This window comes from Schistocerca gregaria, chromosome 1 (genome assembly GCF_023897955.1).
Source record: "Schistocerca gregaria isolate iqSchGreg1 chromosome 1, iqSchGreg1.2, whole genome shotgun sequence".
In the NCBI taxonomy this organism is placed as follows: domain Eukaryota; kingdom Metazoa; phylum Arthropoda; class Insecta; order Orthoptera; family Acrididae; genus Schistocerca; species Schistocerca gregaria.
The window spans coordinates 742,364,833-742,381,331 of record NC_064920.1 but is presented as its reverse complement, the minus strand read 5'-3'; positions in this window follow the sequence as shown (position 1 = coordinate 742,381,331).

The following is a 16,499-nucleotide window of genomic DNA, read 5'->3' as shown; positions in this document are numbered from 1 at the left end:
TATGTGCACATCATAAGAACGGTACCCACCAAGTTGACAAAAGAAATAGTAGAATTCTACGAAAACAGAAGTAAGGCTAAAACTGAGCCAAATGAACCCGCTGCCTTTAAGAAGGATCTTAAAGCAACTGGTATAGCTCAGTCAGACGTTACATATAGAAAAACATTCAGGCAAAAGATATTTGCTTGGAAAGTTGGTCAGAGGGAAATTAGAAAACGGACTGGAACACCGTGGTCTGATGAAAGAAAGAGATTTAATTCTGCAAGGATGAAAGAAATTTGGACACAAAGGAAAGCCAACCATCAAAAGTGACATTGATGGACTGTACCTCGCGTGGTCCTATTGGGCCCATACGTGTATGATAATAACACTAGTCAATGAATTTAAACTTTTTCTCTGCATCTGGTTTGTAAATGGGTGGATTTACTTAATTTTGGGGTGCTGAATACACTGGTAAAATCAGTTTTTCTCTGTGACTTCACGTATCCTAGATACACAGCAGAATAAAAAATGGTAATAGCGAAAATTGACACAATTAAGTCAAACAAAAATATACATTCAGATCGTTTGAAATCAATACTGTTTTGTATGTATAAATGGACATGATGCTAGTAAAAGGTCCAAATTATTTCAGAAGATATTTTCACCATTAATCGTCTTTGGTTTCTGAAAAATGCGACGACGGAGCTCTTCTTTTGTTTTGCCGATTCATCACTCTCTGTAACAAGACCCCAGCAGTAGTTACCCATCTTAAAATGGTTCCAATAGCCTTGGTAACGGTGTTCCATGGTAAGAACATCTTGGTGAAAGCGTTACTATTGTCATCGGTTATGGCACCCAAATTTTCCGGGAAGAAATCATGATGAGAATGTAAAAAGTGAATTTTAAGCGACATTCTACACCCAATGTTCTTATAGTTGTCCTACAGATCATTCATAATGGTAACATAGTTTTTGTCTTTTCTGTTACCCAAAACGCCCTTCACAATTGCTTTAAAAGAAGACCTAGCAGCTAATTGGATATCTACATCTACATTTACATCTACATCCATACTCCGCAAGCCACCTGACGGTGTGTGGCGGAGGGTACCCTGAGTACCTCTATCGGTTCTCCCTTCTATTCCAGTCTCGTATTGTTCGTGGAAAGATGGTTTATCGGTATGCTTCTGTGTGGGGTCTAATCTCTCTGATTTTATCCTCATGGTCTCTTCGCGAGATATTCGTAGGAGGGAGCAATATACTGCTTGACTCTTTGGTGAAGGTATGTTCTCGAAACTTTAACACAAGCCGGTACCGAGCTACTGAGCGTGTCTCCTGCAGAGTCTTCCACTGGAGTTTATCTATCATCTTCGTAATGCTTTCGCTATTACTAAATGATTCTGTAACGAAGCGCGCTGCTCTCTGTTGGATCTTCTCTATCTCTTCTATCAAGCCTAACTGGTGCGGATCCCACACTGCTGAGCAGTATTCAAGAAGTGGGCGAACAAGCGTACTGTAACCTACTTCCTTTGTTGTCGGATTGCATTTCCTAAGGATTCTTCCAATGAATCTCAGTCTGGCATCCGCTTTACCGACGATCAACTTTATATGAGCATTCCATTTTAAATCACGCCTAATGCGTACCCCAAGATAATTTATGGAATTAACTGCTTCCAGTTACTGACCTGCTATTTTGTAGCTAAATGATAAGGGAACTATCTTTCTATGTATTCGCCGCACATTACACTTGTCTACATTGAGATTCAATTGCCATTCCCTGCCCCATGCGTCAATTCGCTGCAGATCCCACTGCATTTCAGTACAATTTTCCATTGTTACAACTTCTCGATACTCCACAGCATCATCTGCAAAAAGCCTCAGTGAACTTCCGATGTCATCCACAAGGTCATTTATGTATACTGTAAATAGCAACGGTCCTATGACACTCGCCTGCGGCACACCTGAAATCACTCTCACTTGGCAAGACTTCTCTCCATTGAGAATGACATGCTGCGTTCTGTTATCTAGGAACTCTTCAATTCAACCACACAATTGGTCTGATAGTCCATATGCTCTTACTTTGTTCATTAAACGACTGTGGGAATCTGTATCGAACGCCTTGCGGAAGTCAAGAAACACGGCACCTACCTGTGAACCCGTGTCTATGCCCTCTGAGTCTCATGAACGAATAGCGCGAGCTGGGTTTCACACGACCGTCTTTTTTGAAACCCATGCTGATTCCTACAGAGTAGATTTCTAGTCTCCAGAAAAGTCATTGAACATAATAAGTCTTCCAAAATTCTACAACTGATCGACATTAGAGATATAGGTCTATAGTTCTGCACATCTGTTCGACGTCCCTTCTTGAAAACGGGGATGACCTGTGCCCTTTTCCAATCCTTTGGAACGCTACCCTCTTCTACAGACCTACGGTACACCGCTGCAAGAAGGGGGGCAAGTTCCTTCGCGTACTCTGTGCAAAAACGAACTGGTATCTCATCAGGTCCAGCAGCCTTTCCTCTTTTGAGCGATTTTAATTGTTTCTCTGTCCCTCTGTCGTCTATTTCGATAACTACCGTTTTGTCAACTGTGCGACAATCTAGAGAAGGAACTGAAGGAACTACAGTTCAATCTTCCTCTGTGAAACAGCTTAGGAAAAATACATTTAATATTTCGGCCTTTACTCTGTCATCCTCTGTTTCAGTACCATTTTGGTCACAGAGTGTCTGGACATTTTGTTTTGATCCACCTACCGCTTTGTCATAAGACCAAAATTTCTTAGGATTTTCTGCCAAGTCAGTACATAGAACTTTACTTTCGAATTCACTGAACGCCTCTCGCATAGCCCTCCTCACACTACATGTCGCTTCGCGTAATTTTTGTTTGTCTGCAAGGCTTTGGCTATGTTTATGTTTGCTGTGAAGTTCCCTTTGCTTCCGCAGCAGTTTCCTAGCCCGGTTGTTGTACCACGGTGGCTCTTTTCCATCTCTTTCGATCTTGCTTAGCACATACTCATCTAACGCATATTGTACGAATGTTTTGAACTTTGTCCACTGATCCCCAACACTATCTGTGCTTGAGACAAAACTTTAGTGTTGAGCCGTCAGGTACTCTGTAATCTGATTTTTGTCACTTTTGCTAAATAGAAAAATCTTCCTACCTTTTCTAATATTTTTATTTACGGCTGTTCTCCGCTGTTTCAAATAGTTCGGGTCTGTTTGTCATCAGAAGGTCTAATATGTTATTGCCACGAGTCGGTTCTCTGTTTAACTGCTCAAGGTAGTTTTCAGATAAAGCATTTAAAAAAATTTCACTGGATTCTTTGTCCCTGCCACCCGTTATGAACGTTTGCGTCTCCCATTCTATATCCGGCAAATTAAAATCTCCACCCAGTACTATAACATGGTGGGGAAATCTACTCGAAATAGTTTCCAAATTATCCTTCAGGTGCTCAGCCACAATAGCTGCTGAGCCAAGGTGCCTATAGAGACATCCAATTACCATGTCTGAGCCTGCTTTAACCGTGACCTTCGCCAAAATTATTTCACATTTCGGATCTCCGTCAATTTCCTGCAATACTATTGCACTTCTTATCGCTATAAACACGCCTCCCCCTTCACTGTCCAGCCAGTGTGCTCCCTGGATAAGCAGCTGCCAGCAGAAAGTCGTGTACTCCTAGCTCACTCATTTATTACATAGTTTAATTCTTAATTTCTTTGCGTGTTTTTAGTACTTGCATTGTTTAATTTATAAATTTTGGGCGTATTATAGAATTTGAGAGCTGTAGCATCGCGTTTTAGTACCTGAATAGTGTAAAATCACGTAGTCTCCTTCCGCAGCCGAGCAGTGTGTCAGCAGTGCACAAGTAGCAGCATTACTGCATTTACTAGGCAATCTTGTATTTTAATAACCGTTTAAATTTTGTGTCGATTTGTCTGTGCTCTCTGTAGATTAGTTCAGACGTTTTTTGCACAACAGTTTTTAGCATGGATAGGGACTGCAACTGCTGTGTTCGGATGTAGGCTGAGTTGGCATCCCTTCGCTCCCAGCTTCAGGCAGTGTTGGCTTCGGTCACACAGCTTGAGGCTGTTGCCAATGGGCATCACTGTGGGGGTCCGGATGGGGGTTTGTCGGGGACGGCCAGCTCGTCCCTCGCACCCCCCGATCGGACTACGACTGTGGCTGCCCGGGATACTGCCCACATTGAGGCTGATCCCTCACCTGTGGTAGAGTGGGAGGTCGTCTCGAGGTGGGGCAGGGGGCGAAAGACATTCCGGAGGGCTGAACAGAAGGCCTCTCCAGTTTGTCTGACGAACCGGTTTCAGGCTCTGTCTCAGGCTGATACTGATCTTCGGCCGGACATGGCTGCTTGTCCTGTTCCAGAGGTTGCCCCTCAGTTTGCAAGATCCGGGCGGTCGCAGAGGGTGGGCATACTGGTAGTTGGGAGCTCCAACGTCAGGCGCGTAATGGGGCCCCTTAGCGATATGACAGCAAGAGAGGGGAAGAAAACCAATGTGCACTCCATGTGCATACCGGGGGGAGTCATTCCAGATGTGGAAAGGGTCCTTCCGGATGCCATGAAGGGTACAGGGTGCACCCATCTGCAGATGGTCGCTCATGTCGGCACCAATGATGTGTGTCGCTATGGATCGGAGGAAATCCTCTCTGGTTTCCGGCGGCTATCTGATTTGGTGAAGACTGCCAGTCTAGCTAGCGGGATGAAAGCAGAGCTCACCATCTGCAGCTTCGTCGACAGGACTGACTGCGGACCTTTGGTACAGAGCTGAGTGGAGGGTCTGAATCAGAGGCTGAGACGGTTCTGCGACCGTGTGGGCTGCAGATTCCTCGACTTGCGCCATAGGGTTGTGGGGTTTCGGTTTCCGGTGGATAGGTCAGGAGTCCACTACACGCAGCAAGCGGCTACACGGGTAGCAGGGGTTGTGTGACGTGGACTGGGCGGTTTTTTAGGTTAGATGGCCTCGGGCAAGTACAGAAAGGGGCAAAGGGTGCGGGGCAAAGTCAGCACATGCGGGGACCAAGTAGCAGTCGGTATTGTAATTGTAAACTGTCGAAGCTGCATTGGTAAAGTACCGGAACTTCAAGCGCTGATAGAAAGCACTGAAGCTGAAATCGTTATAGGTACAGAAAGTTGGCTGAAGCCAGAGATAAATTCTGCCGAAATTTTTACAAAGGCACACATGGTGTTTAGAAAGGGTAGATTGCATGCAACCGGTGGTGGCGTGTTTGTCGCTGTTAGTAGTAGTTTATCCAGCAATGAAGTAGAAGTAGATAGTTCCTGTGAATTATTATGGGTGGAAGTTACACTCAACAACCGAGCTAGGTTAGTAATTGGCTCCTTTTACCGACCTCCCGACTCAGCAGCATTAGTGGCAGAACAACTGAGAGAAAATTTGGTATACATTTCACATAAATTTTCTCAGCATGTTATAGTATTAGGTGGAAATTTCAATTTACCACATATAGATTGGGACACTAAGATGTTTAGGACAGGTGGTAGGGACAGAGCATCGAGTGACATTATACTGAGTGCACTATCCGAAAATTACCTCGAGCAATGAAACAGAGAACCGACTCGTGGAGATAACATCTTGGACCTACTGATGACAAACAGACCCTAAAGTTTCGACTCTGTAAGTGCAGAACAGGGAATCAGTGATCATAAGGCCGTTGCAGCATCCCTGAATATGGAAGGTAATAGGAATATAAAAAAAAGGGAGGAAGGTTTATCTGTTTAGCAAGAGTACTAAAAGGCAGATTTCAGACTACCTAACAGATCAAAACGAAAATTCGTGTTCCGACACTAACAATGTTGAGTGTTTATGGGAAAAGTTTAAGGAAATTGTAAAATGCGTTTTAGACAGGTGCGTGCCGAGTAAAACTGTGAGGGACGGGAAAAACCCACCGTGGTTCAACAACAAAGTTAGGAATCTACTGCGAAAGCAAAGAGAGCTTCACTCCAAGTTGAAACGCAGCCAAAACCTCTCAGACAAACAGTATTTAAACGATGTCAAAGTTAGCGTAAGGAGGGCTTTGCGTGAAGCGTTCAGTGAATTCGAAAGTAAAATTCTATGTACCGACTTGACAGAAAATCCTAGGAAGTTCTGGTCTTACGTTAAATCTGTAAGTGGCTCGAAACAGCATATCCAGACACTCCGGGATGATGATGGCACTGAAACAGGATGATACGCGTAAAGATGAAAAACTAAACACCTTTTTTTGAAAGCTGTTTCACAGAGGAAGACCGCACTGCAGTTCCTTCTCTAAATCCTCGCACAAACGAAAAAATGGCTGACATCGGAATAAGTGTCCAAGGAATAGAAAGGAAACTGAAATCACTAACAGAGGAAAGTCCACTGGACCTGACGGGATACCAATTCGTTTCTACACAGAGTACGCGAAAGAAATTGCCCCCCTTCTAACAGCAGTGTACCGCAAGTCTCTAGAGGAACGGAAGGTTCCAAATGATTGGAAAAGAGCACAGGTAGTCCCAGTCTTCAAGAAGGATCGTCGAGCAGATGTGCAAAACTATAGACCTATATCTCTGACGTCGATATGTTGTAGAATTTTAGAACATGTTTTTGCTCGAGTATCATGTGGTTTTTGGAAACCCAGAATCTACTCTGTAGGAATCAACATGGATTCCGGAAACAGCGATCGTGTGAGACCCAACTCGCTTTATTTGTTCATGAGACCCAGAAAATATTAGATACAGGCTCCCAGGTAGATGCTATTTTCCTTATTTCCTATATTCCGGAAGGCGTTCGATACAGTTCCGCATAGTCGCCTGATAAACAAAGTAAGAGCCTAGGGAATATCAGACCAGCTGTGTGGCTGGATTGAAGAGTTTTTAGCAAACAGAACACAGCATGTTGTTCTCAATGGAGAGACGTCTACAGACGTTAAAGTAACCTCTGGCGTGCCACAGGGGAGTGTTATGGGACCACTGCTTTTCACAATATATATAAATGACCTAGTAGATAGTGTCGGAAGTTCCATGCGGCTTTTCGCGGATGATGCTGTAGTATACAGAGAAGTTGCAGCATTAGAAAATTGTAGCGAAATGCAGGAAGATCTGCAGCGGATAGGCACTTGGTGCAAGGAGTAGCAAGTGACCCTTAACATAGACAAATGTAATGTATTGCGAATACATAGAAAGAAGTATCCTTTATTGTACCATTATATGATAGTGGAACAAACACTCGTAGCAGTTACGTCTGTAAAATATCTGGGAGTATGCGTGCGGAACGATTTGAAATGGAATGATCATATAAAATTAATTGTTGGTAAGGCGGGTACCTGGTTGAGATTCATTGGGAGAGTCCTTAGAAAATGTAGTCCATCAACAAAGGAGGTGGCTTACAAAACACTCGTTCGACCTATGCTTGAGTATTGCTGCAGATCGGGTTGACGGAGGAGATAGAGAAGATCCAAAGAAGAGCGGCGCGTTTCGTCACAGGGTTATTTGGTAAGCGTGATAGCGTTACGGAGATGTTTAGCAAATTCAAGTGGCATCTGTGCAAGACAGGTGCTCTACATCGTCAGGTTTCGAGAGGGTGCGTTTCTGGGTGAGGTATGGGATATATTGATTCTCCCTACTTATACCTCCCGAGGAGATCACGAATCAAAATTAGAGAGATTCGAGCGCGCACGGAGGCTTTCAGACAGTCGTTCTTCCCGCGAACCATACGCGACTGGAACAGAAAAGGGAAGTAATGACAGTGGCACGTAAAGTGCCCTCCGCCACACACCGTCGTGTGGCTTGCGGAGTATAAATGTAGATATAGATGTAGATGTCTCTGCGGTATACATTCCAATCTGAGTTTAGGATTTCATTACTGTTTACGTCTGGTTTCAGTCAACTTTCTGTCCCTAGTACTATATGGGCGTTGTGACCGTTTATTTATGAGAGCAGTTCTAGGACCTTTCTATAGACGCTCCTGCAGTTTACTATTAGCACATTAATATTGTTATTTACTTTTGCACTTTGCCTACTCCTACCTTGCCGCGTCTCAGGAGTCGTATTGTCGGGCCTAGGGAGGGAATTCTCTAACCTAAAAAACCCACATCTGCACTTCACACGTACTCCGCTACCATTGTAGCCGCTTCCGGCGTGTAGTGCACGCCTGACCTATTCAGGGGGACCCTACATTTCTCCACCCGATAGCGGAGGTCGAGAAATTTGCACGCCAGATCTCCGCAGAATCGTCTGAGCCTCTGGTTTATGCCTTCCACTCGGCTCCAAACCAGAGGTCCGCGATCGGTTCTGGGAACGATACTACAAATAGTTAGCTCAGATTTCACCCCGCGAGCGAGGCTTTCCGCCTTCACCAACTCCACCAACCGCCTGTACGAACTGAGGATGACCTGTGAACCCAGACGACAGGAGTCATTGGTGCCGACATGAGCAACAATTTGCAGTCGGGTGCACCCAGTGCTCTCTATCGCCGCCGGTAGGGCCTCCTCCACATCTCGGATGAGACCCTCCGGCAAGCAGACAGAGTGAACACTGGCCTTCTTCCCCGACCTTTTCGCTATTTCCATAAGGGGCCTCATCACCCGCCTAACGTTGGAGCTCCAAAAAACTGATAAACCCCTCCCCTTGGGTGCCTGCTCGGACCTTGCTGAAGGAGCAGCCACATGTCCACTCACAGGCAGAGCGGGCGATGCCACACGGCCAGCCTCCACATTGACCCTCCGCCTCGTGCGCCGCGAACGCCGCTGAACCCGCCACTCTCCTTGGGGAGAGGGTGGCCCAACCGCGCTCGGTACCCGCGAAGATGTCTCGACAGCAGGGACAGTGGGTGAAGCATGTAACACCTGGGGTGTACCATGCGACGCACAGGACTCCCCATTGCCGGTACACTCCGAGGCAGCAGCCTGAAGACGGCTGACCGCGGCCATCAACACGCTCAGCTGTTCGCGAAGAGTGGCCAGCTCCTCCTGCGTCCGTACACAGCAGTCACACATCCTATCTATCCTAAGAAATCAATTTACTGTAGAGAGTTAATCAACTTTTAAGTAGACTGCTAATTCACTAAAGGCGGCTGATTGTTGACTAAACTGTGGTTGCTAGCCACTTCTTGTAGAAAACAATGAAAATAGCACTACCTGTCTCTGGACTGTATTCAAAACAAACACTAGCACTACTGGCACTATGGCTGACTAAAGGGACTCTCTCTGACTGTATTCAAACTAACACGAAATCTATGGAACACTATTACTAGCACTCGACAATTAAAGCTTCCTAAAAGCAAAAACACACGGTAGAAGAAGTACAAGTAAGAAAAATACAGTTAATACTTAAATTAAGGTAGCTCGCTGCACAGGAGACCTGAAGCAGACGGCAGTTATGACGACACTCTGTGAGTTTGTATCAAAGCTTGGATCTTTCAGCAATTTTCTTATTTGTGGTCCAACAAGTATACCCTCTTTCAGCTTTGCCTCACTTAATTTGGGAAACTTTTCTTTTAAGACCTCACCTTCTTTATCCAGAGCTTTTACAAAGTTCTTGATAAGGCCCAACTTGATATGAAGGGTAGGCAAAATGATTTTATCGGACTCAACCAATGGGATATTGTTCACATTTACGTTTCCAGGAACATTTGACTTCCTTATAGTGGTTCTTGGTCTCACGGCTGTCCCAAAGGCACAAAAGTAGCAGTATCTCGTGAATCCAGTCTGTAAAGCTGAAAGGAGTGCAACAACTTTTAAATCACGTCAAAACTGCCGTTAGTGATCCTTATATTTGACTGCCTGTAGCAGCAAAGCCATGGTTTCAAAAGTTTCTTTCATGTCTGCTGGGTAAGCCAAAGGGATCGATGGAAATGCATTGCCATTATGCAGCAGTACTGTCTTCAACCTGGTTTTACTGGAGTCAATAAACAGTCACCACTCCTGTGGATTACGTTGTACACTTAGCTGCGTCATCAGACCATTGACATCTCTACATAACAGTTGAATTCTGCATATCGAAATATTGAGCGAAGGAAGCACCTCTTGATCTGAAACAGGAAATTTTTGTCCCTGGAGGTAGAAGGCTTCGTTGTAGCTGTCTCGACCCCAGGAGTTCAGCTTGCTGTTTCGAAAGCTTTAGATCGCGAACCAAATCGTTCAATTCCTTTTGATTTAAGAGCTGAGGCGATGTGTCATGATATTAAGGGCAGTACTCTTCTAAATGTTCAATACTTTCTGATTCGCTTGACATGGTGTCTGGTTCCGTGGCTTTCAAGTTACTGACAGGAACAGGCAACCCCTCATCAAGGGGGACAGGCAAATGCACTGAAGATACATTTGGATACTTTATTTTATGTCTAGTTTTGCTTGAATGTCCCGAAATATTTGTTACACAGAAGTAACAGTCTGAATAATGGTCATTATGCTCACACCACACCACACCACACAACAGCGAATGGCATGGCTCGGCGTTTTCCTCTCAACCATTCGGTTAAGGTTGTAGATCAGGCTATGCAGGCAATATGAGGTGCAAAATTTTTATCTTAATCATCAACATGAGAATCAAAATACAATTTATATGCCTTCTTAACCAAATCAGTAATTAGTATTCTTTGGGCTTTGGAGTGAATTTCCCTCACTCATAACAAAAGTTATGGGGGTAGTTTAGACGGCAACGAGATGTACTAGTTGCCATTTTTCTTAGTGTAAGTTCTAAACACACAAAGTTTGTACTTTCTTCCACAGGAAACTCCCACTGAGGATATCTTTCACACCACTGGATTACCACACCAACCATTTGCTGACGATTTGTAGATCTTCTAGCTCTCCTCTGCAAATCAAAAACAAACAATTAAACATTAAAACAGAAAAGCAGCAAAAAACGAAATACTAAATACGAATAATAAAATAAACCTTTAAAAACTCAAAAATGATACGCGCTAAAACATTTTGAAATGTATGTTGGGATTTTACACACCAAAATACACACTTGTGGATGCATCACATCCCAGATGCAAAATGGCTATTGACTAGTGTAATAGCAGGCTTAAGTACACAAATGAACAGTGTACAGTGGTGTACAAAATTGTGCTATGTTAAGCGTAAGAAATATATAATTACGCAAAGCAGAGAAAAATCACACCACGATTATGAGTGTCTAATGAAGAAGGAAACCAAAGACGTGCTCTCAGAATGAATTTCCTGATTTAGGCGAAAAACCAAACAGAAATTACCATAAGTAAAAACCAGCAATTTTTTAACGAAGTTTTTCTGTCTAGGCAACATATCAAACGATAAGTATCTTTAATTACAGACCACTGATGATGCTTTACGTCAACAAAGCGAAACGCATCTGATGAGAAAAACACGCCTTTTCTTGTAGTTGTGACATCAGGACAAAAATATCCTCAGGAAAGGTATATTAAATATGCAGAGATCATTGTATAGAAACATTTAATTATTGAAAAGTCATATATTTTTGCACATAGACTACGAGGAAAAAAGAAAACTATTTTATCTGGATATACATAGTAGGTTAAGTAGATTGTCATGCATAAACATCTAAATTTACAATATAAAATAAAAGCACATTCGGGAAATACGTGTTCACCACGCTTGGAAGAACAACAGAACGATTTTGTAGCTGTAATAGTATCTTTCGAAGAATGCATGTTGACTCCTGTGGATGAGATCGCAGATTTTGAGTGCATAGATTTATCGAGTTTAACTGTGTGATCGGACAGTACGTAAACAGTTTCAAAGTGTCATTTCGTTCACTGAGCACTGCTTTATTTGGCGTGCTGGCGATTCGTCTGCCGGCGCCGGCTCATTACAGTACGCAAAGCTGCCATCACTGGCCGGCGTGTTCCGTCTGATTGACACGGGGGATGATCCTGTGTCCAGCTGCAGCTCCGGATTGGCATCTCGCATCCCTCAGGCTGACCGACTACATCGACCAGGCGCCGCCGCAGAATGCTCTGACGGAACAGATTATGTGAGCACTGTGTGCGTGCGTGTGTGTATTTGGTGCCGCGGACGGCTTACAACCGCCGGGCGGCAGGGAAAGGGGGAGGGGGGAGGGGCGGCCCGGTCAGCCAATCAGCGGCGGAGCGGCGGGCGCACTGGTCCGCGCCAGCCGCGCCGGGGACTCCCCGGAGCGTGCAGTGCTCACAGCGCCGCCGCGGGGCGCGCCGAAAAGGGATTACCGTTTGCTGTGGGCCGCGCAAACACGCCCTGTGTTCCCGCGCTGCGCTGCGCGTATTATCCGTCCGCGCTGACCAAACACGCGAAAGTATCGGCCTGCTCGCTGCGTCCGTGTCCCTTATCCCCTCCCTACCACCCCCATCCCACCGCCCGCCCCAGCGCAAGCAGTGCGCCAATGCGCCCGCTCCTATTGCCCCGCTGCTGCTCTCAGCGACCGTCACATAGTGTGGAAGCTAGCCAGGCGAAAAATTACGCCTCCAATATACCTCAGCTTTTCATCCGCAAGTAGCTAAGAGGTTTCAGAAGACGACTGCTCGAAAGCTGCAAGACACATCCACACAAATTGAAATAAAAAAAAAAAAAAAATGTATGTATGCCCCACACCTGCTCGTAAACCACAGGCCCATTGTAACCAAACTAGGTACACATATCGTTTACTGTCTGGAAAGAATCACTGTGGAGGTAGCAACCGTCCACCTATCAAAAGGGTGGAGGTGAGGGTGAAAAAGCACTGTAGCCCACGACACGACAATACCCACACTTTAGTCATCCAGTATTTGAGGATGAGACGACTTACAGACTTGCAACAGATTCTGCACGTAATTTCAAGCCTTCAGAAACGTTTTTCTCGCTGACGACTTCTACAAAATGATGAAAGGAAAAAAGTTTATCGCTTACTACATTTTCGCTGTTCATGCAGTAAAACTACTATGACTTTCTAATTTCCTTCTTTACTACTACTTGTATTCGTGATACAGTTTCGAGACGATATTCACACATAACACGGAATGTACCACAAAAATTAGATCATTATACTACATTTAGTTCAGAATAAGACGTCGTAACCACTGTATGCGTGAAAAACTACATCATGTTTAAATTTACTACTTCATTGCTACAAACTCTATTCGCAACACATTTCGCGATAATAGCTACATATTATACTGAATGTATCTACAAAAATATATCATTGTACAACACACAGTTCAGGAGATATGACATGAAATACGGAGGTGCGTGAAAAACTGTCATATTTTGCCTGACGTTTTAATTATTATTTCTTCACTACTAACTCTATTCACAACACGTTTCACACACAGTTAACACGTATACCACTGGTGTACCTGCACAATTACATCATTGTATAGTACATAATTCAGGAGATATGACATCATAAACATGGTGCTGTGTGGAAATGAAACTGCAGGGGAAAATTTGCTATGATTATTACATATGTAATTGGTGAAAAATACTTGTGAATGTGTTAAATGTGTGTGAAATATATGTGACATGCGTGAATGCGAGCAGAGCCACAGCTAAAAAGTCCCTCCTAAACCTCTGGAAAGAAATACTGTAGGGATGAGAAACACCAGTAGAGAGAGAAGAGAGGATGAGGAGAGGTGCAGACGGAGAGGGGGAATGAGGAGATGGATGCAGATAGGAGACGGGGAAATGGACAGAGAGAGAGGAGAGGCGGTGACGGACACAAAAAGAAAAGGGGAGGATATAAACACAGGGAGGGAGATAGACAGAGAGAGGGAGGAGGAGGACACAGACTAGTAGAGATTCGAATAAATAAAAACCTGGGCAGTGCAAGGTTTCTCTGCTAGTAGGGAAAAAATGCATATCATTGGATAGAGCACCTCTTCAAATTTCGATCTGTAATATGCCCCATGTCACTGTTGGACAAGGTGGCAGGATTATAAGAACACGTAACATACGAATGTATGGTATCTGTTCTTTTGGACATATCCGAAAGAACAGACACCCTGCATTTGTATAACTCATTCGCCTCGATGGGCAACGAATCCATTTTCTTCAGTGCGGATGTACAATTACTTCTGACAATCTCGAAGTAGCGAGTATGGAAGACATAGACAACTGTGTATTGGTGGCGCTAGGTGTGTATGTGAGGGGGAGGGGGGGGGGGGGGGCTCGGCTGAGAGGCTCGCCGAGACAGTCCGCGCAGTTGCTATAAACATTGTGTCCGGGTGGCTCAAGTGAAGCAGTTGATCCTGGGTTAGATTCCAGGTTCAACACATTTTTTCACCTGCCGCCGCTGATTCCGCGCAATGTCCCGATTCAGCTGATGTCAATAGCCCTTAGTCCTTTTCTTTTCCTTTCTCCTCCCCCCCCCCCCCCCCCCCTTCCACCTTCAGTTTAGATAGATCGTGTAATGACTCATCCACTCTGTGTAGTTGCGTATGGGCAACCCAACAAACAATAGATTTGCAAACTGAGGTCGTGTCTTCCCAGGCAATATGTGTCGGCGACGTCAATGAACTGCTCATTGTACTGATATCTGCACCATCAAAAAAAGTACTGATGTGTGATGTAAATTGAAAACGTGGATAGATGCTGTATCCACTGATATGTGTCCGACACAGACGAAGTTGAGAAAACAAAGCACAAGTTAACCAAAACTGCACTGTAAGATGGCAAGAACTATGCTGCTTACATGAAGTTATTAAAGATCACCGAACTCACGTTGAGCGAACAGTAGAGCAGAACAAAAATGACTGACAAGGCACAATGCATCTTGTAGAGGGTATGGATGTATTGGAGTAATTAATGTTGGGTTATGGTTTTAAAGTAATTAACACAACATGAAAACTTCGTGGAAACGCGTCGATTTACTGGAGACTAGTTTATCCCAGGGAAGTATTCAGAGCTGACCGTGGCCGGGTGGCAGTGCGCAGCTGGCGAGCGGCAAAGGAAAGCGACAATAGGCAGCTTAGGCTGGCTCAAACTCTGAGAAAGCGGTAACGGGGAGCGGCTTCCAGCTGCCTAAAGATGAGTGACAGTGAGGAGTTGGTTGACCCTATGCTGGTGTACCGGGAAGCAGATGGAGAACTTGTACGCCTGTTGATAAATGTCCGTTGTCCAGTTTTCAGTGAAACATGCGAGAAAGCCGCGCAAAGCGACGGTACAGCGGTCAACAGAGGCCGAAATATGCGTGTTCGTGACTATAGCAACTTCAAGCTGAATTCACGGTCCACAGAGTCTGAAGTAAATCAGGTGAAGAGCGACAGAATGAAATACGCCGGCCTCCGATGGGAACGTAGGACTAAGAAATTTGAAGTACTCTCCTGGGAGTCAAAATTTCTTTAAAATTGGTGTTTTATGCAGATGCTAACCTTGATGGGTGGCCTGGGAGAAGCTAAATAGCAGAAGTTGAGAGGCAGGGAAATTTTGTGGGAATTTGTTCACTTCCCAGAGCAGGCATTGGTCGGCGCTAGGAAGCAATGCATAATTAACACGCCTTGCGCTGCAATTGGTGTAAGTGATTATGCTGGAGTGGAAACCAAGGCGAAGAGCGGACTGGAAGAAGTCTCCATAGGGGATTTTTCCGTTCCCAGCTTGCCTAGAGTGCGGACATGGCGTTCTTCACTCAGCTTGCCTGAGAGAGAGTGAGCATCTCTGCAGTTTAGGACTTAGAAAACGGACCGATTGAGCTTGGAGATAGAAAGTTTTCGTTCAGCTATGTACTGAGCAAGATAGCTAGGAGTGAACAGACGAGCACAGCCTTGCAGCACCACGAGGCTGGTCGACGTCCACACAACGATGCCGTCCCACCACACTGAACTCGATGATATTGTGTCCGCATCGGCTTGAATTAGGCCACTGATTAATTTGTTGGATCACGTCAGCAAAGTTTCTACAATGGTTTCATGGGCGAATTCATTGGGGAATTCTTCTCGCACTTCACATTACGTCTGGGTCAGTCGATAGGAATTAATTTTGATTTATCGCACCATACTCCATGTAAAGGAAATTTATTCCCACTGCCTGTTAGGAGAGTCATGTAATGTGATGATTGAAGGCCGTAAGTTAAAATAAATTTGTGCTAATCGACTGCATCTGTTTTCAATCAAGTAGTTGAAATCCCAAGACACTTTCTTAATTAATTTTATTTTCAACATTTGCATCTGGTGTTCAATAGCTGAATATAACATCAATGTGCACCCCTTTTAATTAAAAGGAATCAATTCTGAATCAATTAATGTCAACACTGCCACAGCAGTTCAATCAGGAGTCACAGGGCCTTATTACGTTCTTTGCGTTATTCGATATTGTGGCAGTTTTGCACTCTCTGCTGATCTGTTAGTCAGTTAGCTGAGGTGAACACACGCCAAAACCAGATAAGTGACGGGCGGGGTGTTGCAGCACAAAGCCAAACTCATCTAAAATGGCGGAACGAACGCCCTAGGTGAAATGAAGATTGTAAATAGGGAATAAATGCTCGACACAAAACATTCAGAACACGGAATAGCAACAATTTAAAAAAAATGTACCTGAAACTTTTCGGGCAACCATAACTAAACATTCAAAAGTCAGTATGAG